Source organism: Rutidosis leptorrhynchoides, chromosome 2 (genome assembly GCF_046630445.1).
Source record: "Rutidosis leptorrhynchoides isolate AG116_Rl617_1_P2 chromosome 2, CSIRO_AGI_Rlap_v1, whole genome shotgun sequence".
Taxonomy (NCBI): domain Eukaryota; kingdom Viridiplantae; phylum Streptophyta; class Magnoliopsida; order Asterales; family Asteraceae; genus Rutidosis; species Rutidosis leptorrhynchoides.
In genome coordinates, this window is record NC_092334.1 from 593,473,278 (window position 1) to 593,501,111 (window position 27,834).

Consider the following 27,834-nt stretch of genomic DNA (forward strand, 5'->3'; position numbering starts at 1 on the left):
TCAACGGATTAAATGAATAAAATATCAAAACCGAACTTCCAAACTTCGGGTTTGACCAAAACCGAACTTTGGAAGCTCGGTTTTACCATTTTCCAAACGATTTTGATACAGTTTCCATTTTTGAAAGTCTGATTAAAAAAATTACTATTTTAAAAAAAAAATCCATATATGTTTATGAATATATAAGTTTATAGGTGTTAAAATAGTTTATATTCTATACTTATATCATGTACTAAGATTTAATATTTGTAATTATGTTAGAAGATTTTTTACAACGATTGTATAGATGAAATTTGATCAAAAGAAATTGTTTATGTGTGTACGCAATGAGATGAGATTTACTACGTTATTTGAAGATAATTCACAAATATTTAAAGTATTACTAATTTATAGTATTACCAATTTATAGGAATTAACTACTACTCCGTACTAACTAACGAAATAATATCAAAAATGACTTAAGAATGACACCAATAACTTATTAATCCATGCTCTTATCTTAAATCTCCTCTTAGAACCGGCATTGGCTATGAACACTCATCGTATCAAATTTTGGTCATTTATAATTGTTTATACTTGTACACAATAATAATGATAATAACTAGAAGAATGTCGGGTTGCGCGTTGCCGCGGCAAAAGCAATGTGTTATACTTCTATATAAGTTATCAGCAAGTAAATTACTTTTTGTTCATTAGCGGATGTATATAGTTGTAAATTTTATAGTACCTATACATAGTTGTATTTTTGTACATAGTAAACCTTTATAGTAGCAAAAGTAGGGCTGTGCATGGTCCATTCCAGACCGAACCGGACAATATCTGGACCGGACCGAAATCTAAATTTTTATGAAAATAGGAACCGAGGACCGGACCATTCATATATGGTTCGGTTCGGTCTGGATCTAGCTTCGGTCCAAACGGTTCGAGTAAAAACCCACTCATATATATCTCTTTGAAAAAATAATATATATATACATACATATATATATATACATATATATATATATATACATACATATATATATATATACATATATATATATATATATATATACACATATATATACACACACAATAACCATAGAGTTGATCGAGTTTGGAAGCAATAAAAAGTCGGGATGAAACCTCATGCGAAGATAAATTGTATCTTAACTTATTGTGAATATCCTCTTACGAAAACATGTATATATATTCAAAGTTATATTAGGTTATTACGTATATATATTTTACAACTGTAAGATGAATAAGAAAATCTAAGGAAGCTACACCGTTCAAAATTCGGTTCGGTCCAAAATCTTGGTTCTTTCGGGTTTGGCCCGGACGGACCGAAACCCGAAATAATGGAAATATATGGACCAAGGACTGGACCAAATATTCTAGGGTATTTCGGTTTCGGTTCGGTTCCACCTCGGTCCTCGGTTTTTTTCGGTTCTACCCGAACCATGCACACCACTAAGCAAAAGGGCAGTGATTGTTATACAGGTACAATTATAAAAGTGTTGCGATAGTTATGTGTTTGGTGGTTGAAAAAGAGGTTGTTGGGTAAATAAATCATACTCTTTTTTCTTCTATGTGTCCTGCTTTTCTTCGAGTGATTTGATGGCGAGGGTATCTGCTGCTTCGAAAAAGAAACTGAACATTGTTGTGCATGTATCGTCCATAAAGGGGGACCTGAAGCAGCAGCAGCTGTTATCTTGTTGAAAGAAGTTGCTAGTTGTTTATATGTTGGTAACAGTGAGCTAAAGTTTGTGCTCACCTGATATTGATATTGTAGACTTCTCTCGTCCCGTGATCTCGACAGTCAAGTGATGGGGGAGATGCGAGCAATTTCTTTTTGCATTCTTTATAGGCCTAGTAAAACCATTCTCAGTTTATAGTGATGCGTCCGATAGTATTGTGCCACGTGTCAGTTTTTGTGGCATAGACTGAGTCACGTGTCAGTCTTTGTGACACAGACTGAGCCACGTGTCAGTCTACCTTGACGTGACAGTCAGTCCGCGCTGACGTGACAGTCAGTCTGCGCTGACGTGAAGTGAATGTGTGGCCAAGAATGCTTCCCACACTTTTTCACAATTCTTTACTTCCCCATTGATCCTATTATAGAATCAATGAGGAAGTAACCAATTGGGGGAAAGTGGAGAAGCATTTTTGACTACACATTCACTTCCTAAAATTTAAATTTAATGTAGTATAAGATTTCACATAATATATTTCGTTCTTCTATAACATATTTTGTGATTTTCTAAATGTCTTGTAAGTTTTAAGTTTGGATGAGTACACCCTTCATGAAAATATGGATGCCCAAAGCTATATAAGTACGACTCTTCCTTTATTTTATAGATATTTTTTTTGTTATGTGACATTGATTTTTTTTTTTTTGGTTTAACTATGAATCTTTTAATTTCATCTAGGCCCAAGTTAAAAATATTGCAACTGTTAATTTCATGCGACTTATTTGGTTCGTTGCTAGACGTTAAATCATGCATTGGTCAATTTTTCTAAACTCTTTTTATTAAATGTAGTGAGTCAATCACTATTCTGTATCTATTCAATATTTTGGTAAGATACTGATTGTATTTTCGTTATTTATGTTAGAGATTTTCTAAAAAATAAATTATATTGTTAGTTCTCTTATGTTAGAATTTCCTATATATATGTATTTGTTTTAATAATAAAATTATAAATGAAATGAAATTTTAGAACAATTTATTTTTTTAGGAAAATGTTAAACGTAACTCTAAGAGCTACGTTTAAACATTAATTACAAAGTTAATATTTTCAATATAAAACTATAAATTTCTATAAATAAATTGATCCCTGAATTTAAGTATGCAAAGTAGGTTATAAAAATTAACAGTTGTAATAAATGCTTAAACGCAATCCTAAGGACTACGTTTAGTATTCTCCTATTTTTTTAATCTCGCAAATTTGCGACTTTATATATATATATATATATATATATATATATATATATATATATATATATATATATATATATATATATATATATATATATATATATATATATATAGGGGTAGGATCAAGAGGGAAGTAACCAATCGGGGGGAAGCGGGAGAAGCAATTTTTTTTTTCATTTTTTGAAAAAACTTTGTTCACTAACATTATAGATGAGATGAAAATATGAACATTTAGTAGAGACACTTTGTGATAAATGTTTTTATTTTAGCGGGAAAACGCTCGAAGAAGTAATATATAACAATTATCTTGTTTTTCGAGCATATTTTGAGGTTTTAACTATTGAGGTTTAGATATTAGGGTTTAGATATTAGGGTTTAGAAATTTAGGGTTTAGGGTTTAGATTTAGGATTTAGATTGAGTTTTTAACACGAACGGTTTAGAGTTTAGAGTTTAGGGTTTAGGATTTAGGGTTTGGTGTTTTGGGTTTATGGAATAAACCCAAAACACCAAACCCTAAACTCTAAATCGGGCTAAATTTTACTTCACAAAATATGAAAAAAAAACGTTCATATTCTTCACGAACAATATTATCTTGAATTTTATTTTTGTCGATCGTTTTCCCGCCTAAATAATAACATTCATCACGAAGTGTCTCTTCTAAATGTTCATATTTTCGTGTGATCTTGATGCTGAAAAAAAAAATTCAAAAAAAACGAAAAAAATTTTTGCTTCCCCCCGCTTCCCCCCGATTGGTTACTTCCCCATTGATCATGCCCATATATATATATATATATATATATATATATATATATATATATATATATATATATATATATATATATATATATATATATATATATAGAGAGAGAGAGAGAGAGAGAGAGAGAGAAAAGAGAGAAAGAGATATTATTGAAAGATCATAAACTATGCAATTGACAAACAATTAACTGTTATAATTCAGTATGCTTATAACTACCTTTAGTGGTTATAAGAACAAAGAGAGAGAAAAGAGAGAAGAAATGTTGATATTGATATTTCAAGAGAAATGGTGCACCTTAAATAGCTACCATACATGTATATTTATAGCATAAAATATTACTATGCAAGAAATATAATAATAATAAAATTAACATCCAATCTAGATATTTTATAACACTCCCCCTTGGATGACAATTTTATTAGAGAATAATTAGTACTGCCTCGTTAAAAACCTTGCTTAAAGAAAAACCCAGTGGGATAAAAACTTTAGTCAAGGGAAAAAGAGTGCAGCATAGAGTTGACTCCCCCTCAAGTAGACATCGCTGAGTCGTCACATCTGTTAAACTTGCCTCATGCCAGTATTGTGAACATGTGTTCTGAAAACAGCAGTTGAAAGTGCTTTGGTTAAAAGATCGGCAGAGTTTTTGCTGGATTGAACATATCTTATTTCAATCTGGTTGTCCTTGATGAGATCTTGAGTGTATGAGAAGAATCTAGGAGGTATGTGTTTTGTTCGGTCACTTTTAATATATCCTTCTTTCATCTGTGCTATGCAAGCTGCATTATCTTCATAGATAGTTGTTGGACTTTTATCGCGTTCTAGTCCACAAGAATCAGTAATGAGTTGTGTCATTGATCTTAACCAAAAACATTCCCGAGTGGCTTTATGTAATGCAATCACTTCGGCATGATCTGATGATGTTGCAACAAGTGTTTGTTTTTGAGAACGACATGATATTGAGGTGCCTCCATTTAGGAATACATATCCAGTTTGAGATTTAGCTTTATGTGGATCAGATAAATAATCTGCATCTGTATAACCAAACAAATCTTGTTTCGAGTTGTTAGAATAAAATAATTATAAATCAGTAGTTCCCCGAATGTATCAAAATAAGTGTTTGATCTCATTCTAATGCCTTTTGGTAGGGGCTGAGCTGAACCTTGTCAATAAATTAACTGCAAAAGAAATGTCAGGTTTTGTATAATTTGTAAGATACATAATAGCCCCAATTGCACTAAAATATGGAACTTCTGAACCAAGAAGATCTTCATGATCTTCTAGAGGATGAAATGGATCAGTATCAATATTGAGATCTAACAACCATAGGAGTACTTAATGGTTTTTGTCTTGTCCATATTAAAATGTTTTAAAAATCTTTTCGGTATAAGTTATTTGATGTATAAGTAAGTCATCAGTCATATGCTCAATGTAATACTTGATTTTTTTTTCATTTCAAAATCTTTCTTTAGAAGTTGAATGGCTTCATAGATTTATTTATTTAAGATAATTGATATAAACAACTACGATCACTCATCCGAACATTGTTTTTATAAAACACACGTGCAAATAAATTTATATGTATACTCTTTTCTTATCAAGTAGTCATTTAATGGGTTATACCACATACATCCCGATTTTATAAACCCATTTAAAAATCTTTGTGATTTAATGGAATATATTCCCTTGGGTTTTGCATTAGATGCTTATGATACCTTAAATCCTTCAGGTATATTCATATATATCATTATCAAATGATCCATACAGATACGTAGTAACAACATCCATAAGATGCATTTAAGTAACTACCAGGTTGATTAAGTATCTAATAAGTAATTGTATCCATTACAGGAGGATAAGTTTTCCTCATAATCCATTTATGGTCTTTGTGGGAAATATTGAGTTACAAGTCTAGTTTTGCCTTGTAACTTCATTTGCACATTTCTTTTTTGGATAAAAATTCATTTGTATCCCATACGTTTCACATCTTTAAAAGTGATAACGATTGATCCGAAAACCTTTTTTTTTATTGAGCGATTCTAATTCAGCTCGTAATGCTCCTTTTCATTGAGCTCAATCATGTCTATTTTGATATTCAATGACATATTTTGGTTATAGATCATCATCTTTATTCATGATGTCATTGTAATATTATATGAAAATATCTCATCAAGATTTTTCATTTCATTTTGGTTCCATAATATTGCATAAGTTATCGCAATTTATGTATTTACATTTATCAATATCCTCTGCAGAAGGAATATTGATTTGTGGTTCTTCTTGAACACTTTCTTTTACCTCATTATCAGCTGAGTTTCATTTTCGAGGATTTTTTAACTTTGGAACCAATTGGTCTTCCACGTTTCAGATGTGGCAAAGACTCATGAGTGACATTATTGTCAGTTTTTGGAATTTCAATTCGAGCTGGAGCATTTCTTGCTATTATATATGATTTAGTCATTCTTTAAATGCATAAAGTAATTAATTTGCAAGTTTTTGCATATGCATTATTTTTGAACTTTCGTTCCGCATTCTTTTGTGCGAGTTCTATATACCTTAATTGATGTTCACATCATGAAGCATCTTTTTCTTTATTTTTCATTTCTCCCCCTAATATAGGGAACAATTTTTCATTAAAATGAGAATCAGCAAAACGTGTTGTAAAAACATCACCCGTCATGAGTTCAATATATCTTATGATTGAAGATGTTTCATATCCAACATATATTTTCATCCTTCTTTGAGGAACCATTCTAGTGCGTTGTGGTGTTGCAATTGGAAAATACACTGCACAACCAAATGTTCTAAGGTGGAAAATATTTGGGTCTCGACCAAAATTAAGTTGGTAGGGGAGAATATTTATGACTTACACTTGGTTTAATGCGAATTAATGTCGCATCATGTAAATTTACATGTCCCCATATAAATATTGAGAGTTTTGTACTCATTACCAATTGTCTAGTTATTAGCTGCAAGCGTTTATCTATTGATTCAGCTAAACCAATTTATTTTTTTTAATGCACATAAGCAACAGGATGTTCAACAACAATCCATACAAGCATTATCAAGTCTCACCCTTTTAATGGTGTAATCAGAATAATGTGTTCTCATTTTAATAATTTGTGCAAGAAAACTTTCAAATGCCATATTACGGTTTGATAATACACAAACATGAGACCATCCGCTAGATGCGTCTATTAGAACCATGAAATATCAAAATGGTTCACATGATGGATGAATTGGTCCATATATATAACCTTGAATTCTTTTCAAGAAACATTGGTGATTCTTTCTCAATATTCTTTTCATTAATCACCATATGTGCTTTTCATTAATCACCATATGTGCTTTTTATTAATCACCATATGTGCTTTTTCATTAATCACCATATGCGCTTTTCATCATATATCATTTTCACCATATGCGCTTTTAATCATATGCGTTGCGCTTTTCATCATATGCATTTTTCATCATATGCGCTTTTTATTATATGCGCTTTTAATCATATGCGCTTTTTATCATATGCTATTTTAATCATATGTGCTGCGCTTTTCATCATATGCGCTTTTCGATACTACATAGGTATTTTTCATTTCCGGTTATCATTGACTGATAATCATATCCATTATGATATATATCAGAGAAACTTAATCAATTTCTCTTTGATTTTGAGAGAAAACAAAGCATTATTTATCCGAAAATTTGTACCATTTGATAACACGAATTTTGCCTTTCTTTTTATCAAGTTCGCGGGACCTGATATAGTATTAATAATTCTTTCAGTTGATTTCAAATTAATGAAATATTTCTTATATTTGATTATAGTGTGTGTATGTGTTACCACTATCTGCAATACATAGGTCTCTATCATCTATTTAATATTGTATTTCAGCAAGATTAAAACTTCAAATAAGATAAGTAAATAATGAGTAAATATTTCATCAAGATAATCAAATTTTATTAGCTGCAAACAAGTTACAATCCGCACTACATAAATAATAACACCTAATAAACATATATTTGGATGGAGTTTTAGTTGTATTAGTTAACCTATATTATTTGCATATATTTTTTTAATAACGGTTACGGAGTACTATATAAGACATAATAACATACATAGTCTTTATTTTCTAACTATATAAATTTCAGTCCTTTGAAGCATATATATAGAGTTAGTTTCTAATCTAGACATCATAGTTAAATGGTTATCTAGGTAATAGTCATTTCTTCCTCATCATCGTTCCACCATTTATCATCTTTGTTGCACCATAATCCACATCTTTTTTAAATATATATATTACCAATGATATAACGATATCTGGACAGTCCCACGTAAAATAAAAAAAAATTAAATTTATCAATAAAGTGTTTGGAGTTCTTATGCAACTTGTCTCTATTCTCTTTTATTTGGCCGGCCAGTGGGAACTTTCTCCTTGTGATTAAATATTACAAAGACTAAAGTTTCTATTAAATCTTTTAATTGTTTATCATTTGGGACCGTCATTTATGGAGTCATGTTTGAGGCATGATTTCATTTCTTTACTTTTTATCAACTAGCTTTTATCAATCTTTGGATCCTATTTTTTAGTCGGAAACAAGTGACACGAGGTTCACAAGGTCATTTTCACATATAAAGTCTCATAGCACTACAAAGTAAATATAATATTAATTAAATTAAATATGTGAGAATAAAGAAACCATAATATGGATCTTTACAAAACTTAATTGTGTGATGCCAGTTAGTCATCGCTTGTTGACCATATTTCCTTTAAAGATACAGTTTTTTTTATTGGCTCCTGTTATCTCGTGCACCAATATAAACTCTTGAATAGTAGGTGTATCTAATTGGTAGGGGTCCTTTATACTAAATCCTAATGATTTATAATGAGATTTGGACCTTTTTTTTTCTCATTGTACATATGAGCTGAGTGGGGGCCTGTGCTCCCCCTATCATACATATAGCTCCACAATTGATATTGACTGAATTGATAAAAGTTATGATGGCTCACTATTTTCATTATTAAGTGCACGTTTTTTTTTTTTCAAATTATTAATGTAACTTTGATGTTTAATTGAATAGTTAACTATTGAGTAAATTATTTATATTTAATATAACATTATAAATTATAATTTAAATTACTCCATAACTGTTATTATCACCATTTATTTTATACAAATCATACGGTACATATAATATAATTTTAGGCGATCGATTTTTATGATGCATATGTATTATTCACAGTATATAATAAAGAAAAAAAAAATCATAGCTATTTGACAAGATTATTAGTGAGAGGTTATTGGTGAGACACGTATTTACATAACACCCACTTATATGTTTACTCTTTATCTTTTTCATTGGTTCATTCTCTGCATCTAAAATAACCCACTTCCTTACATACCAATATTTCTTCATGTACTTGGTATCTAAAATCAAAATCACGAATTCTTTAATTTTTATGGAAACACCTTATTTTACAGTCGTTTTATCCCTCTATTATACTTAAGATAAATCAAAAAGGAACAACAAAGAAATTTATCAATTATTGCGGTCGGAGGTGGTGCCGTCGGAGGTGGTGATCGACGGTGGTTAGTTCTAAAAAGACTTTCTAACTTTCTGGTGTTTACAAACTTGATTTTATTTAACATACGAGTGAAGGTTTGTATATAATTTCAAGACTTACCTGAATGCTAGCAGCAGAATCGATAGATCGGTCGGTCGGAAAGACTATCTCTAACAGAAGCCTTTCAAAAATCACAGCTACAATTTCTTCACCAGGTTTGCTTCGTACTCAATTTGATTTGAGCTTTTCCTGGCTGAAAGAATTTCTTAACGGCTGTTGTGCTTGCAAACCTTGATTAGTACACAACTGAAGTTTGGTTTACGATGTGAGAGATCCGTTCAATAACGGCAGTCACAGAGCATACCAATCAAAACCTTAGTGAGATTGATACAGAGCTTTCGTGCTGATAACGTGTTATAATTCAGTAGGCTTATAACTACCTTTAGTGGTTATAAGAACAAAGAGAGAGAAAAGAGAGAAGAAATGTTGATATTGATATTTCAAGAGAAATGGTGCACCTTAAATGGCTACCATACATGTATATTTATAGCATAAAATATTACTATGCAAGAAATATAATAATAATAAAATTAACATCCAATCTAGATATTTTATAACATTAACTCTAAAATCCATAGTTGGTCAACTTTATTTTGTATTGCATTGTGTCCTACCTTCAAAAAAACCCTCACATAACCTACCATTTCAGTTGCTACATGTTACTTAAAGGTAAAATAAAGGAGAATATGAATATCATTCCCGAGGAAGATTCTTGGTATTAAAATCAAGGGGGTATGATCCGCCATTTTCTACATTTGTCACATTGAACCCATTCAAGATCAGGTTTATACCGCGTACAACCTTTTCCCTATGAATGTATAAACAGAACGAACAATTTCAGACCATCAACAGCTTGAGAAAACCATTACAACAATCATATCGTCAACATATTACAAAAGGATATACAAATGAGGCATAGGGAAAAACCAAGTTGTAACACCGGCCATTTTTTTTTTAAAACACACAGCGGAAGACTTTATTTACAAACACAATATAAGTCACGTCATTACATTAATCCGTGTAATTACGTTTAAGTTTACACAACGGTGTTACGTTATTACAAAACATTATTTATACAAAAGTCCACATCAGAGTTGGGTCGTCAAACATGTCTTCTGCATCAATACCCATCCCATCTAACAGTACCTAAACCTGCAAAGGGGGAAAACATGTGGGGGATTAGCGCACCGCTAAGTGAATGGAATCTATCTAACAGATATAGCTTAAGCCACACACAAGCTATATACTAACAACAACACTTGCTAACTACCAACTAGCATACAATAAGACAATACGAGGATCGGCGGCTTGTACGAGCACACGACTCCCAGCTGATCGGGCCTGAGTCTACCGATAGTCTCTGCTACTCAATTCACAGTATAGTTATCCAGATGCAGGGGATGCATCATTCACACTATACTCCACAATCAGTAGCCTATGGACCCAACCTCCCCTAGGCACAGTTGACCTCATACGGACTCTAACCTCTCCTAGGCACGGTCTCGAGTCCCCAGTCTCCCTAGGCCCGACTGGTGCCATTCACACAGTGTACACATAATTCACATACAACATCAGGCAAACGATATTATTCTATCATGACAATTCCTACACTATGCATGGTAAAAGAGTCAACCACAGTAGCATGATATGCTACTTAAACTCTATCCGTAGATAGACCCACTCACCAATTATCTGTAGATAGACCCACTCACCAATTACCAGCAACTGCTCAGTTATTATTTTTGAGCTTCCTCCTTGTCCTTATCTCCTGAGAACAGCAAAAACCAAGTTAGAATAGTGTTCCCATCAAGATTAAACATACTGACAGCGAATTATAGCAAATTAGTAATAAAAAAAATGCGTCCGCTAAAATTTTCATGCTTAACACTTATGCACTTTCAAAATTTACATCTTGAACACCAAAATACAAACGGGCAGCATAACGGCTAGAAAAAGGCACTTTGGTATAACATTCTGCCCTGGACACACAGTCGGTCGACTGTCTCCTCAATCGGTCGACTGACGTAGACAGTCGGTCGACTGTTGACACAACCGCTCGACTGACTTTCCCAATCGGTCGACTTATTTGGTACTTCCACAATCGGCCGAAAGTCAAACACAGTCGGTCGGTTCACTCGCCAGTCGGTCGACTGTCGACCGACAGTCGGCCGTCTGTGTTCATCATCTGCAGATCTGAACACAACCTACGGACTTCAAGCTAAATTCACCAAAACTCGATCTAAAGCTCGTTTTCGACACCAAAACTTACCACAACTCAATTACTACATGTTATAGACTATAAACCCACAAAGTTTTGAACATAACAACATCAAATCCATGGGTTTTGACACAAAATCAAGCTTTTGAACAAATACACTTAAAAACACCATTTTAACACTAAATTGATCATGAAAGCTCATGATTCATACCTTAAAAGAATCAGTAGAGTGTAAAGAACGTGATTTCAAGACCAATTCGAGCTCAAGATCAACAATGGAGAATTAGGGTTTGGTTAGGTGGGAGGGATGAAGGTACGGTGTATAAGGTGAATTTTCTAGAAATGGGGAGGAAAATACAGCACACTAGTCACATAATTGGGATTAATTCCCACACTGTACAACACACGGGTATTTACCAGTTATCTGATATCTTTCGCACAAGATTAGGTAACCCAAACGAGGTCCAAATAAAATAAACAAACCTGTTCTGGGACCCTTGTCACAAACTGGACACAACACAAATAATAAAATAACACTATTCATATAATTAAAATAAAAGCATTTAAGACTAATCACAAACCCTAAGGGCAAAATAGTCCACTTACAACTATCCCGGGTTTCAGTCTGTTACACAAGTCTTACAAGATTGGCATAAAGTAAAGTAAGATGTATCAACATTGGTAGGACCAAATCTTATAAGTATGTTTATATGAATCTGTTTTTTTTTTTTTTTGAACGACAAGATTGCATCAGTTCGGACCGAAGCTTAGTCATCATTTGCACACACACACACACACGTTCGGGCAGGAAACCCGAACCACGATCACAGGGATCCGAACCCTTAAACCATCCCGAGGGGCAGGCGGGCCGGACCTTAGTCCCGAATCGGGTCGGTAAAACCTTCCCTTTGGGCTGACCTCAATGGAACCTATTTCAGTCCATGTTTAATTTGGTCATTCAGAAGCCAGGTTCGAACCCTGGACCTCTTACCCGGCGAGGGTGTTAAACACCACCGCGATACCACTCAGGCAAATGCCTCGGTGGTATATGAATCTGTTTTTAACCTAGTAGTTATGTAATTTTTAAATTAATTAAATGAAATAACACTTTGGAAAGGGAGATGGATTGTTTTTATCCATTCACACCTATAATATATATATATATATATATATATATATATATATATATATATATATATATATATATATATATAGAGTAGAGATCTAGCGCTAAGTGAAAAAATTGAGATAAGGAGATAAGAATGATCTAGGTAGTGATATATCCAAATGCATTTTTGATAAATCCAACTAAAAGTACTTAAATACCTTTAAATGATAACTACACAGATTTTGATGTCAGAATTTTTCTAAGGGTACTTTGAGAAGAAAGCACCAAATATATCAAAATTGAATTTGGAGATATATCTCCCAATGATCTACCCGTCCATCTCTTCTCATCAACCTCAGCTCCATCTTATATGTAATGATCCTGCGCTGTATTCTGTTGACAAGGATAGGGGTAGTTTGGTCTATAACAAATTTAATTATCGCTCGTCACTTTCAACGCCAATCCAACCTAAATCAGTTTCACGTTTGATTTCATTTCTACTATATATCACCAATTAACCTCCAGTTCATACGACTAGATCGACTCCGTCAGCTGTTGATTATAGTTCTTCCTTAATTCATCTATATCTTATCTACTTTCGGTTTTCTCCGATCCAGGTGAATCTATTCTGGTGCAAATTTCATTGATTTTGTAATGAGTATCGGTTACTAGATACGATTTAGAGTCGGTTGAAGTAGCTTATGTAGTTGTTGACTGTCTAATTCAATTTTTATGCTAATTACATATTTATTGCTTGAAATTGAAATATATGGACATGTGTAGAATCTCTGCCATAATGAAGATGGATTTCGTTACATAATTTAATATATATAACACACACATGAAGTGTTTGATGAAATGTCTCAGTGATTTTTGTACTGTAATTTGTTATGATTGTTCTAGATATTAAGCATGCCTTGTAATATGTTATGATTAGTATTGCCTCCTAGAATACGTTCTGACCCTCCATACTCTAACATCAATTGTTTAGCCTCTATGAAGTACACAACATGCATTATTAGTTGCAAATTTTGTACTCATTCATCATTTTCATGATTACTTTTAATTTCACATCTCCTTCTGATTAAATGGTTACCATGACTCCTGACTGTTGATTAGTAAAAAATGGTCATTTGTTCATTACTTGAACTATTGAATTGATGATAAGATGAAAATGGTGAACATCGAATATGGATGTGTTGCCAAAGACTCGTGATAAATTAGACGTGAGTTAAGTGCTTTCGAGAATATTTGGGATCTTTAATCAATCATCCAGGGGCCCTATTTCATCGTCGAAACTCACAGCAGCCCAATGAAGAAGCTATACATATTCGCCAGGTATACAACAATTGTAATATTTTGTAAGATATGTAAAAATGATAGCACATAAAGATATACACGTGACACTAATCCTTGAATCTCTATACCTTTGGCTTTTAGTCGTTTTGGTTCTGTTCAAGTCACGCTGAGGCATCAGGTGGACTAAACAAATCCAAGTGATGGTGATGCCATTTCCATCTTTAGATCCTCAAAGGTATGGGTTGACCACTGCTCCTTTGCTAACAGCTAATATGGACTTATTGATATTGTTGTGGTTTCTACTAATGTCACCCTTTCAAACTGCACTTCGTAAAACATGATAAGGTACGTTGTTTGAAATAGTTAATTAATGATTTTAAGATTATTTATATTAAATTATTAGATTATCATATGAATAATAGATTTATATTAATTTATTAGTTTTTTAATGGTCCGATGTTAATATTTTCGATGATAACCATTAAATTTTTGTGAATTTTTTATATCTATCATTTAATATTTTATTATACATCTAATGAGTGTTAACTTCTTGAAATTTTCTATTTTACATCTAGTTAATGTTAACATACATTTGATGAATGTTAATATTTATAGTAATTTGGTGAGTGTTAACATTAACATACAGCTGGCGAATGTTAACGTTAACATACATGTGGCGAATGTTAACGTTAACATACATGTGGCGAATGTTAACGTTAACATACATCCGGCGAATGTTAACGTTAACATTACATCCGGCGAATGTTAACGTTAACATACATCCAGCGAATGTTACCGTTAACATACATCCGGCGAATGCTACCGTTAACCTACATCCGGTGAATGTTAACGTTAACGTACATCCGGTGAATGTTAACGTTAACGTACATCTGATCTGGTGAATGTTAACGTTAACATACATATGGTTAATTTTTTATATTAGTTACTTAATATGTTATACATAATATGTTATCATACATATGATGAATCTATACTGATTTATTACGGAATAGTTTTTTTAATGCATTATTTGTTATGATTTCTTTATATTTATCACTTAATATATTATTATATATATTGACAACCTAGGATAGTAGGTCAACTCTGTCATTTATGTGGTCAAGTTCAAGAATCACATGATCATCTTTTTATGACCTGCTCTTATTCTGTCGAGGTGTGAAAATCATTTAAAAAGAGGGCTGCAATGGATGTTATTATTGATCTTATTGTGGCTGGTCAGTGTTCTTGTCATGATTTCATTCATTTGATTAGTGCTAAGTCATGTTCTAAGTCAATCTGGAGTATTATAAGAAGATTGGTTGCAGCTGCTGTGGTTTACCACTTATGGTAAGAAAGAAATTTAAGGTGTTTTCATTCAAAAGAATCCACCCATGTTATGTTGAGCAAAAGAATTTATGATGTTGTGCGGCTAAGGCTAATTGGTCTTAAAATTACACCAAGTTCTCAAGCTTTGGGTGCTGCTGCTATTTGGAAGTTTACTGTTCTTAGTCATTCAAACAGTGGAATTGCTCATGACGGTAATCATGCTGGTACAAACTAATATTTCCTTCTTGTTAGTTTTTCATAGCTCCTGTAATGAGCTTTGTCATGTTGATTTGGTTGATCTTGGATCATCTTGCTGGTATTTCTGTTTGACTGCCAGTTTGACTAGTTTGACTTGTTATGGTCAAGCTTTATTTTTTGTAGAAGTTATAGTGTTAGTCTTGGTGTGCTTAATTGCTCAAGAGCATTATAACCGAAAGTTCAAGCTAGGGTTAGAATCTCAAGGGGTGGTTGTGTGGAGGGGATGTAGCACACGCCTCCATTTTCTTGTGTATTTTGACTTTTTTAGTTTGACCATTTTTTTGGTCAGGAGGTAGTTTGATGGGTAGTTGGCTTGGCTCCAACTATCTAGGTGTTAGTGTTCATTTTTTGGTATCTTCATTGGCCCTTGAAGTGCCTAGCACGTGGTTTGGTTTGGTGGTGGTGTTATCGTTGTTGACTTTTGGTGATTTTGTTCATGTATACTGTGGAAAATGTCAAAGGAAAAGAAGTAAAGGCAAATGTGAAAAAGAAGTATATTATGTGATGTGTTTGTTTGTTGTTGCTGTGGAAGGATTTTATGGCAGGCACTTCATTTACTTTGGCATGGTTTATGGAAGATTGAAGATTCTCATCATTGAAGTCTCAAGTTATGAAGTTATTTTGAAGTTTAAATTTATAGAGATTTTACAAGGTCAAGATTTTGATGATTGGAAGATGGATGATGTGGCTGTCAAGTTTCAAGATTACCAAGTTTTGAAGATTTTTAAAGTCAGTTGAAGTTATTGTTATGCATATGGATCTCAGGTATGAATTGTGATATTATTCTATATTGTGATCTTTTGCAGGTATTTTGGTTTGGTATTTTGAATTTTTATAGTCATGTACTTTGGTATTAGTGGATGTTTAGATTGAGGTTATTTTGTTTTTTAGGCATTTTTGAATGTATAGATTTTCATTTTGATGTAGTGTAGGTGTTATTGTCAAAGTGTTTGGGCGTGATCCCCCACCATGTACATATTTATTTTTGATGAAATAAAATTTTGCCGGGGTACCGTCCACTTTTCCCAAAAAATATATATTATTATACATTTGTTGAATGTTAACGTCTAAGAGATTATTATATATTTGATGAATGTTAATGTTATAGATTTTCATTTTGATGTAGTGTAGGTGTTATTGTCAAAGTGTTTGGGCGTGATCCCCCACCACGTACATATTTATTTTTGATGAAATAAAATTTTGCCGGGGTACCGTCCACTTTTCCCAAAAAATATATATTATTATACATTTGTTGAATGTTAACGTCTAAGAGATTATTATATATTTGATGAATGTTAATGTAGTGGAACTTCCCTCTTGTCAGAGATTATCATACAAACAAAACAGTGAATTAGTAACTATCAAAGTACAAGATTAAAAGCATAATGTACAAATCAAAGAAGCAAGCCTTCAGTCTTCAATTATGCCTAGCAACAACGAGATGCGAGACGGGCTAACCAAGACATGCTCATGACGCAGTGCTAGTAGCCTAGTAATGGTGTCCTTGAAGACGGACTCCGTGATACTTACAACGGTGGAACCATTGTGAGTGGTCTTAATATGTTATTATACATCTGATGAATGTTAATATGTTTAGAGATTTTTATTATACATATAATGACTTAGAATTCATATCCTTTCATAAGAGCGAGCTAGCTGTTTGCAAGTATGTTCAAGATCATCATCATAAGATTCATCTTGAAATACTTGCCCTTTCAAATTTTCAGCTTGTTACTTGGCAAAAGTCACGCCTTTTATGTTCCTTGTTTATATTTTACCAAGATGATGTTCCACTAAAACCTTTACAAAGTTTCTTAAATTTCTTGCAAATAAGGATTCAACAGTTGTATAATTTGAATTGTGTAACTGGTGACTAATTATTTTGAATCGAAATAGTTACGTTTCCTGAACATAGTTCATTACATCGACTAGAGAACTAGCGCCACAATTTCAGATCAAAGTAGTTGTATTAGTTATTTTCATTATCACAAATTGTCGGGACCAGTAAGAACCAAACAATATGACTACAAAAGATGAAAAGAAACCTGCTCATTTTTATTGCAATAAATCTGGCCTTCAAATCAAAACCTAGGCATGCAAGGTCCACCTTCAACTTAAAATCAATTTTTTATGTAATACAAAGATTGCTAGCTAATTAATAATACTTTATGTTTATATAAAAAACTCTATCGAATGTACCAGAACGCTTCACAGATGTAAATGTGAGCGGGTAAAATCTACATCAACAATTTGAATTCTATTGTTCAAAAGCAGATAATTCACCTTCCTGCCCCAAAACGCCACTCAAACAATAGATAACTAACTAATTAAGGATTTTTTCAATACCCGCTAGCTTTCTCCTCTGTTGTTGATGTTCTGTAACTTTATAATCAACTACTTCACGAAACAAAAGTGGATCCAACACACAAAATTTGCAACATCAGGCTTGCTCTAATCAAGGGATATGAATTCTATTGTTCAATTTTATTTTGTTGATAACCCACAGATTGATGACGCCATTCAGGATTTTGTAGTTTAGTTGTTTCGTCTTCTTTCAAAAAACGTAAAAAGCTTCTGATATATTCAATTATACACCTGCTTGAACTTTGGTAAACTAGAGTGCTTAAAACTGAAATTAGCTTAAAACTGAACCATAACCTGCAATTGCACACCCACTAACTTTCATCAGTTATACTGAATTAGAATGTTTAATAAGTAATATTCAGCAAAATCAATCAAACAGACCTCATCAACTTCCTTTAAGTCACCATATAATATTAGTATTTGCTTCTTTGAATTCGCAGCCATCACCTTTGGGTATGTCACAAAGAGATCATTACCACCAATATGCACCTGAAACAAGAATATATTTGATGTAACTCTGTTGACAACTTAAACAATTGAAACAAGTTGTAAAACAAATTACTATGAAGATTATATATCTATACCAATTCAACACATTCTTTTTCTTTTTGGATAGAAACGATTACTTTGAGTGAAATTCATTCACGCATTTCATCAAACATTATCAGTGCATTAAAAGAAACATAAGAATTTACAAAAAGAGACTTACTCTGATCTCAAATTATGTATATTATTTTTAAACTGAATTTGCAAGTGAAAATGGCTTGATGAACATTCACATTTACTTGAAATACTTGCGGACTACACACGGGTTCACCATCAAACTAAAATACAAATGAAGTTATGAACAAAGAACAAGTGAAATTAGATACAAAACATAAATGTATAAGAAAAAATCTGCTCCAGAAAGAAAATAGATGAACAAGATAACTAGTTACGCTTGAAACTTAAAAATCAATTGCTAATTTATACCTGAAATCCTGAATATTGCCGAACAATCATCGATTCATCAATCTTTTTTTTTGTTATAACACATCAGATTTCTTCATCTATGTTTAATTCTCCACCAAATTTTCTTTTGCTGCTTTCCGATTAGTTTGATCTCGATGATTTGTTAATAATCCTGAATTCAAGCAGGATTCAGTCGTGCTGGTTTTATTTGAAACAATTCATGTAGCGTTGTTTATAGATATCCAATCATTTGATATCATACATTATTCTGAATATACATTCATTTGACGATTTTTGTGTCGTAGTTTATCAGTTACTGGGAGAATCCTAAGTAATTTATGCGTGATTTTGAAAGGAAATGCTTGATGAATGTCAAAGAATGTCTTATTTTGTTTCGTTTCCGTTTTCTTTTACATTATTTAATCAAGAATTACAAATTTCCGAAATTACCCCTCCGCGTTTTTTATTATCTAGATCGGATCTCTGGTCCGGATTTACTTATTTCCTTATCCCCAAATTTTCACTTATCCCTTGATCTCTTCCATATATATATATATATATATATATATATATATATATATATATATATATATATATATATATATATATGAAAATATTCTCACATATCTTTAAAATGAGAACATGGGTAGAATTGGAATTTAACTTTATATATATGCTCTCCTCAAAAATCTCTCTTTCTGTATTGAACCGTCAACCAGTTTTACACCTACATATTCATTGTAAAAGGATGCATATTCTACACATACATATTTAAGATGTTCATTTTGAAAGGATCAACCCCTATCTCTCATGACACCTCAACCCAACCCTTCGTTTTCTAACTTCCGACCAAGTTTCCCAAATTCAATCCCAATCTATGGACAACCTGCCAATTCCAATTTCAACAAAACCACCATACACATCGGCCATTTACCTACTAACACTTCCCACTCAACCATCTCCAACGCTTTCAACAGATACGGTAACATTAAAGGCGTTTCATGGCAGCAAAATAGAAGCTATGCCTTTGTTAAATTCGAGAGTCGTCAAGAAGCAGCTGGGGCAATATATAAGATGAATGGGTCCAACTTTCAAGGCAAGAAAATCACTGTTGATTTCGCAAAAACAGAACTCAAACCTAGAGGTGTGAAACAGCAATTTCTTCGTCACGATAATACGGTGAATACCCAAGAAAATTGGTTACACGATTACAATGACGTGTCACCAGACCAAGCCCTTGCAGTCATGATTATTGACAAATTTCCCATTACAAAGGAAAAATTAATGATCTGGTTGAGGAAGCGTGAAACTTTAGTTACTTCGATTTCTTTGTGGGGTACCTATGGAGCTATTGTTCATTGCAAGGATTTAGAGAGTTTCCAAAAAACGAATTTTGGCCCGACTCTCGACGACGACGAGTTCTTAAAAGTTCAACCCATGGTGCAAAGACGAGGCAAATATTCAAGATTTGTTTGGCTTGAACTAAAAGGTATCCCATTTGATCGAGCATGTAGAGACAACATAATGATTGTGGCTAACAATATTGGGGAAGTTCTTTACATCGCTTCAAGAGCGCACCAATTCTATCAAGCAGAATCTCTATTCGTGTTTGCGGAGGTCAATGATCCTAAGCGAATAGCCAGGTACGTTAACACTAAATTAACAGATACTAATTCGAGTCAAGTGTGGGTGGAGGAGTATATCGGGTATCCTATTATCGATAATAATCTTCCTGATGAAGATTTTATCAACTCTCACAACGACTCAATCACTAAAATCCCATATGGCTCACTGTTTGAATCTTCAGAAAATGTAGAAAATGAAGTTCATGTCGATCCTACACCGGAAAACCTACCGGAAGAAGGTGAGATATTATTTGGGGGGGAAAATTCGAACTTGAAATCCAATAACTGTGATGTTCCTTGCCCCAATGCAAAAAGTCAACCCATTAGTGAAAAGGAGATGGGAAATGGAGTGATATCAGTTTCTTTGGGTGCCTCAAATGAAAAAAGTACTTACCAAAATGATGTTTGGAGTATAAAGCAACTATCGGGCACATTAATCATTGATTCCACAGTGAGGTTTTGACCTCTATATGATACGTTTTGATAAAATATTGCATTCATTAAAATAAGTAACTTTCTAAACATAGAAAGTTATAAACATGTGGGCGAGTGCTTAGGTATAAGCAAAACCCCGAAATACATAAGTCTTTAATTTACAGGTTGACATCACAGTCCAATTATTTATTACACAACGCAGTTTTATTTTGAATGCAATAAACTTTGTACAAAGCATGAGAGACTCCATGCAGGCAACAAGCACATCACAGCGGAAGCATTCTAAGGACCTGAGAATAAAACATGCTAAAAAGTCAACACGAATGTTGGTGAGTTATAGGTTTAATTGCTCGAGTCATAAACATATATAAAGATAGACCACAAGATTTCATCAAAAGTTTATCAATAGATTCTACGTAACAGAGCACCCTGGTAACTAAACTTAACGCTATAGTGATAATTACCCCATTCGTTTTAATACATGCAAACCAACGTGTCTTAAACTCAAATAACATACGTCCGTTAAAAGGCTAGTGCTCTAGCTCGGACGGGGATGTCAAGCCCTATGGATCCATATACAATTATTCGCGCCCACCAGTCCATATCCTATGTACTGGCAGCTACTAGTTACCAAAGCTAAGGGATTTTCGGTTTAACTCAGTGTAGAATTTAGTATGTGCTTGTGTCTTATCGCGTTTAAAATAAATTGCATATATTCTCAGCCCAAAAATATTTAAAGTATTTAAAAAGGGAGACTATAAACTCACAGTTCAATATTGAGACTCAATATTGTAGGCAAATTGCGTAGACGTAATGATGGTAGACGACTGTATGGTTGGCCTTGGATTCAAGAACAATACCCCGAACAATACCCAATATTTCCTTAGCTTAAAGTGGTTTAAAACCCGAATTAAAACACCCTCGAATATACTTTATTATTATTAAACTTAAATTTAAAATTATAATTATAATTTAAATATAAATTTTTATTACTGAAGAAAAAAATATGTGATAATTCGTCGAGCAAAACAGGCGTATTTATATTACTTTTCCGTTTACTGTAGCTCATGCGATCGCATGAGTTTTCAGTGTTTTTGCCATGCGATCGCATGGCCGCCTTTTCTGTTTTTGTTTGGTAGTTTGTCGACATCAAATAGTGTTACTGTAGCAAATAGTGTTTTACTGTAGCAAATAATCTGCTCAATCGGATGCTGGTTCATCAAATAGCTGGTTGTAGAACACACAGCATCTTGATCATCAGCTGGTTCAGATGAGTGAGCAGCAACAGAAGGTTGCTGATCAATATCAGTAGAATCAGTACCAGCTTGTGATCTCTCAGAACCAGCAGACCTAGGCTCATAGTGTTTTACAGTAACAAATAGTGTTTACTGTAGCAAATAGTGTTTACTGTAGCAAATAGTGTTTACTGTAGCAAATCACTGTAGCAAAGTCGTTTTTCACTGTAACACTGTAGCAAAATACGGTTCACTGTAGCAAATAGTGTTTTACTGTAGCAAATAGTGGTTTACTGTAGCAAATAGTGTTTTACTGTAGCAAATAGTGGTTTACTGTAGCAAATAGTGTTTTACTGTAGCAAATAGGGTTTTACTGTAGGAAAGTCGTTTTTTACTTGTACATATATATATACATACATATAATTGTTCATGAATCGTCGAGAGTAATCAAAGGTAATTGTATATATGAAACAGTTCTAAAATTTTGAGACTCAATCTAACAGACTTTGTTTAGCGTGTTAAAATAATAAATCGTATAGAGAATTGGTTTAAATAAGTCAAAAATTTTCGGGTCATCACAGTACCTCCCCCTTAAAGAAAATTTCGTCCCGAAATTTTGAGTAGTACCTGTTTCATGAGCGATATCAGTGAACAAATGTGGATACTTTTGCTTCATCTGATCTTCACGTTCCCAAGTAAACTCGGGTCCTCGTCTTGCGTTCCAACGAACCCTAACTATCGGTATTTTGCTTTGTTTTAATTGTTTGACCTTACGGTCCATGATTTCAACAGGTTCTTCGATAAAATGAAGTTTATCATTGATTCGTATTTCGTCAAGAGGAATTACGACATCCTCTTCAGCTAAACATTTCTTCAAATTTGACACGTGAAATGTGTTGTGAACACTACTAAGTTCTTGCGGTAGCTTTAATCGATAAGCAACTGTTCCAATTCTTTCGGTGATTTCAAAGGGTCCTACGTACCTAGGACTTAGCTTTCCTCGTTTACCGAATCGTACAACGCCTTTCCAGGGTGACACTTTCAACATGACTTTGTCGCCCACTTGAAATTCTAGCGGTTTTCTTCTTACATCAGCATAACTCTTTTGGCGACTCATGGCCGTTTTCAATCGCTGTTGTATTTGAATGATCTTTTCGGTGGTTTCGTGAATAATTTCTGGTCCAGTAAGTTGTCTTTCTCCTACTTCACTCCAACATATAGGAGATCTGCACTTTCTACCGTAAAGTGCTTCAAATGGCGCTGCGTTGATGCTCGTATAATAGCTGTTATTGTATGAAAATTCTGCCAACGGTAAGTGTCGATCCCAACTGGTTCCAAAGTCAATCACGCATGCCCGTAACATGTCTTCCAATGTTTGTATTGTTCTTTCACTTTGACCATCTGTCTGTGGGTGATAAGCGGTGCTCATATCTAATCGAGTTCCCAATGCTTTTTGTAATGACTGCCAGAAACGTGATGTGAATCGGGTGTCGCGATCAGATATGATAGAGATGGGTACACCATGCCTGGAAACTACTTCCTTCAAATATAGGCGTGCTAATTTCTCCATACTGTCTGTCTCCTTTATTGGTAGAAAGTGAGCTGATTTAGTTAGACGATCAACTATCACCCAAATAGTATCATGACTACTTGCAGTCCTTGGCAATTTCGTAATGAAATCCATAGTTATTCTTTCCCATTTCCACTGCGGAATTTCTGGTTGTTGCAGTAATCCTGACGGCTTTTGGTGCTCAACTTTGACCTTTGCACACGTCAAACATTTGCTTACATAAGTAGCAATTTCTGTCTTCATATTAGGCCACCAATAAAACTTCTTGAGATCGTGGTACATTTTCCCGTTTCCTGGGTGAATTGAGTACCTCGTTTTGTGTGCTTCATCTAGTACTAGTTGCCTTAGATTACCATATTTTGGTACCCATATCCTATCAGCAAAATACAGGGTTCCATCGGCTTTTACCTCAAGCTGTTTTTCTAACCCTCTGCTCATTTCGCCTTTTTCATTTTCTTCTTTTAAAGCTTCTAACTGTGCTGCTTGAATTTGCTTTGTGAGATCGGTACGAATTGTAATATTCAAAGCTCGGACCCTAAGAGGTTTTACTCTTTCTTTTCGACTTAGGGCATCAGCTACAACATTAGCCTTTCCAGGGTGGTAACGGATTTCACAATCGTAATCGTTTAACAACTCTACCCAGCGACGTTGTCTCATATTGAGTTGTTTTTGATCAAAAATATGCTGAAGACTCTTATGGTCAGTGTACACTGTACACTTGGTGCCATATAGATAGTGTCTCCATATTTTGAGTGCAAAAACTACAGCTCCAAGTTCCAAATCGTGTGTTGTATAGTTCTTTTCATGAATTTTTAGTTGTCGTGAGGCATATGCGATAACTTTTGTGCGTTGCATTAATACACATCCTAAACCTTGGCGCGAAGCGTCACAATAGATCACGAAATCATCATTTCCTTCTGGTAATGACAAAATGGGTGCAGACGTTAACTTCTTCTTTAACAACTGGAATGAGGATTCCTGTTCCGTGGACCAATCATACTTCTTTCCCTTTTGAGTCAATGAAGTTAAGGGTTTGGCGATTCTAGAGAAATCTTGAATGAATCTTCGGTAGTAACCAGCAAGACCTAAGAATTGGCGGATTTGTGTTGGAGTCTTCGGTGTTTCCCATTTACTAATGGCTTCGATCTTGGCAGGGTCAACTTTAATTCCATGTTTACTGACAACATGTCCCAAAAATTGTACTTCTTGTAACCAGAAATCACACTTCGAAAATTTTGCGTACAATTCTTCTTTCTTGAGTATCTCTAGTACCAGTCTTAAGTGTTGCTCATGTTCTTCCTTGTTCTTCGAGTAAATCAATATGTCGTCGATAAAAACAATGACAAATTTGTCTAAATACGGTCTACAGATGCGATTCATTAGATCCATGAATACTGCTGGAGCATTAGTCAATCCAAAAGGCATGACTAGAAATTCATAGTGACCGTAACGGGTTCTGAACGCGGTTTTAGGAACATCTTCTTCCTTCACTCTCAGCTGATGATATCCGGAGCGTAGATCAATCTTGGAATAAACACTTGATCCTTGCAATTGATCAAACAAATCATCAATCCTCGGTAATGGGTACCGATTCTTGATCGTTAATTTGTTTAATTCTCGGTAATCTATGCACATTCTCATAGATCCATCCTTCTTCTTGACGAACAGAATAGGAGCACCCCAAGGTGAAAAACTAGGTCGAATAAATCCACGGTCCGATAATTCTTGCAACTGGTCTTGTAATTCTTGCATTTCTGAAGGTGCAAGTCTATATGGAGATCGGGCTACAGGTGCAGCTCCTGATATGAGATCAATCTGGAATTCTACACATCTGTGTGGAGGTAGCCCCGGTAATTCTTCTGGAAATACTCCGGGATATTCTCTTACAACCGGCATGTCATTAATGCTTCTTTCTTCAGTATCGATCTTCTTTACATGTGCCAAAATAGCATAACAACCTTTTCTTATAAGTTTCTGGGCCTTCATACAGCTGATAAAGTTCAGCTTTGAGTTGCTCTTCTCCCCATAAATCATTAATGACGTTTCATCCTTACGAGGGATGCGAATTGCTTTCTCAGCGCAAACAACTTCCGCTCTTGTTTTGGACATCCAGTCCATGCCAACGATTACGTCAAAACTTCCTAATTCTACGGGTATCAAATCGATTTTGAAGGTTTCACCAGCGAGATTCATTTCGCAACCATGGCAAATTTTATCGGCTTTTATCAGTTTACCATTAGCTAATTCAATAGTATATTTATCGTCTAGAGGTAATGATGCACATTTTAGTTTAAAACTAAAGTCTTTACACATATAACTTCTATCAGCACCCGTATCAAACATAATAGAAGCTAGTTGATTATTAACGGTAAACGTACCCGTGACAAGATTAGGATCCTCACGTGCTTTACTGGCACTAACATTAAATGCCCTCCCACGTGCGGGTTCTTTGTTCTTCTCCTTATCAGGGCATTGATTTATAAAGTGACCAGACTTCCCGCACCCAAAACATTTCTTGACATCGGTCAGTTTTGTCTTTACTTCAGAAACGGTGGCATAACAATCTTTCGCCACATGTCCTTTCTTGTTGCACTTATCACAGACCACTTGACAATAACCTGCATGATGTGTGTAACATCTTTTGCAGAACGGATGGGGTCCCTTATAGTTTGGACTTGCAGTTGCCCCATCTTGTTTACCTTTAAAAGTTTCTTGTTTCTTCAGGTGAGTACTTTTGCCCTTATAGTCTTCCCATTTCCTCTTTCCTTCAGTTGTCTTGACTTCGGTAATTGGTGCCTTAATCGAACTCTCTGTGATCTGGTCCATGAGTTGGTGTGCCATAGTCATGGCTTCCTGCATCGTATTTGGTTTGGACGATGTAACATTTCCTTTGATATTGATCGATAAACCGTCAATATACATTTCTATCTTTCGTTTCTCGTTTGGCACCAATTCGGGACACAACAAGGCTAGTTCCATGAAACGCTTTTCATAGTTATTGAGATTCGCGCCGATAACCTTCAGATTACGTAACTCAGATTCCATTTTTCTGATCTCGTTTCGAGGACAGTACTCCTCGATTAGCATCTTTTTCAGTTCTTCCCAAGAGATATCATATGCCGTATCTATTCCTTCTGCTTTAGCATAATTGTTCCACCAAGTAAGTGCACCATCTTGCAACGTGCACGAAGCATACTTTGACTTGTCTCCGTTCGCACAATTACTGATTTTGAAAACGGACTCCATCTTTTCAAACCATCGGGTTAGACCGACTGGTCCCTCGGTTCCACTAAACGTCTGTGGTTTGCATCCTTGAAAAGTTTTGTATGAGCATCCGTTTCGTGAGTTTGTGTTTACGGCTGCTGCTTTGGCTGCTGCTTCGGCTGTTGCTTTTGCTGCTTCGGTTGCAGCAATTCTTTCATTCACACGTTTCTCGACTAGTTGCTCAAACTCAGCATCCGACATTTGAGACATGTTTCTTCAATAAACACAACAGATATAATTTAATCATATAGAATATTATAGGTAAAATGAGTTGTCAATAGTTAATCGTAGCATATTAATAATATGAACCAATTATTATAAAAGCCTTTTCTTCTTATTAGCATTTTATAATTATTTCTAGGGTATTACCTACCCGTTAAGTTCATACATAATAGCTAGTACAAGGAATTAACTACTAAAATCCTAATAATATTCCACTATAAAAAATTATAGCGAGTTACTACATTATTATGTAATAATAATAATAATAAGAAGTAGTAATAATACAAATAATCATTCCATGCATTTATTATTAATAAACCAAAATAATACAATACCATACAATACTGATATTTTACATATGCTTATTTTATATAACAAGATAGAGTAGCACACATAAGCAATAAAATAGCGCATGGAAGATTTATGGTTGCGAGGTCGTTCATTCAGAACTATCAGAAACTTCTTCCCATTTGGTTCTCTCTGCCAATTGTTTATGTGCACATGGTCCGACAGACATTCTGGCAGTGTATTTTATTTTTAGTTGGGGTTTTGAGGTACCCGTTACCTCAGTAGGTTTAATACAATAAGGGTGGTTACGGATCGAATGGTCCTGTTCTTTTTTAATAATTAAGGACATTTTATTATTGTGGTTGTTTTTA

At 34.1% G+C, this 27,834-nt stretch overlaps 1 long non-coding RNA gene across 1 annotated transcript; it reads right to left on the bottom strand.

The window, feature by feature from the left end:
* Positions 1-17,628: 17,628 nt before the first annotated feature.
* On the bottom strand, positions 17,629-19,161 carry LOC139893354 (uncharacterized). The gene is made up of 3 exons (XR_011774487.1): positions 18,846-19,161; positions 18,255-18,362; positions 17,629-18,167 (listed from the first exon to the last, which is right to left on the bottom strand). It is a non-coding gene; the product is annotated as an uncharacterized lncRNA (long non-coding RNA).
* Positions 19,162-27,834: the final 8,673 nt, after the last annotated feature.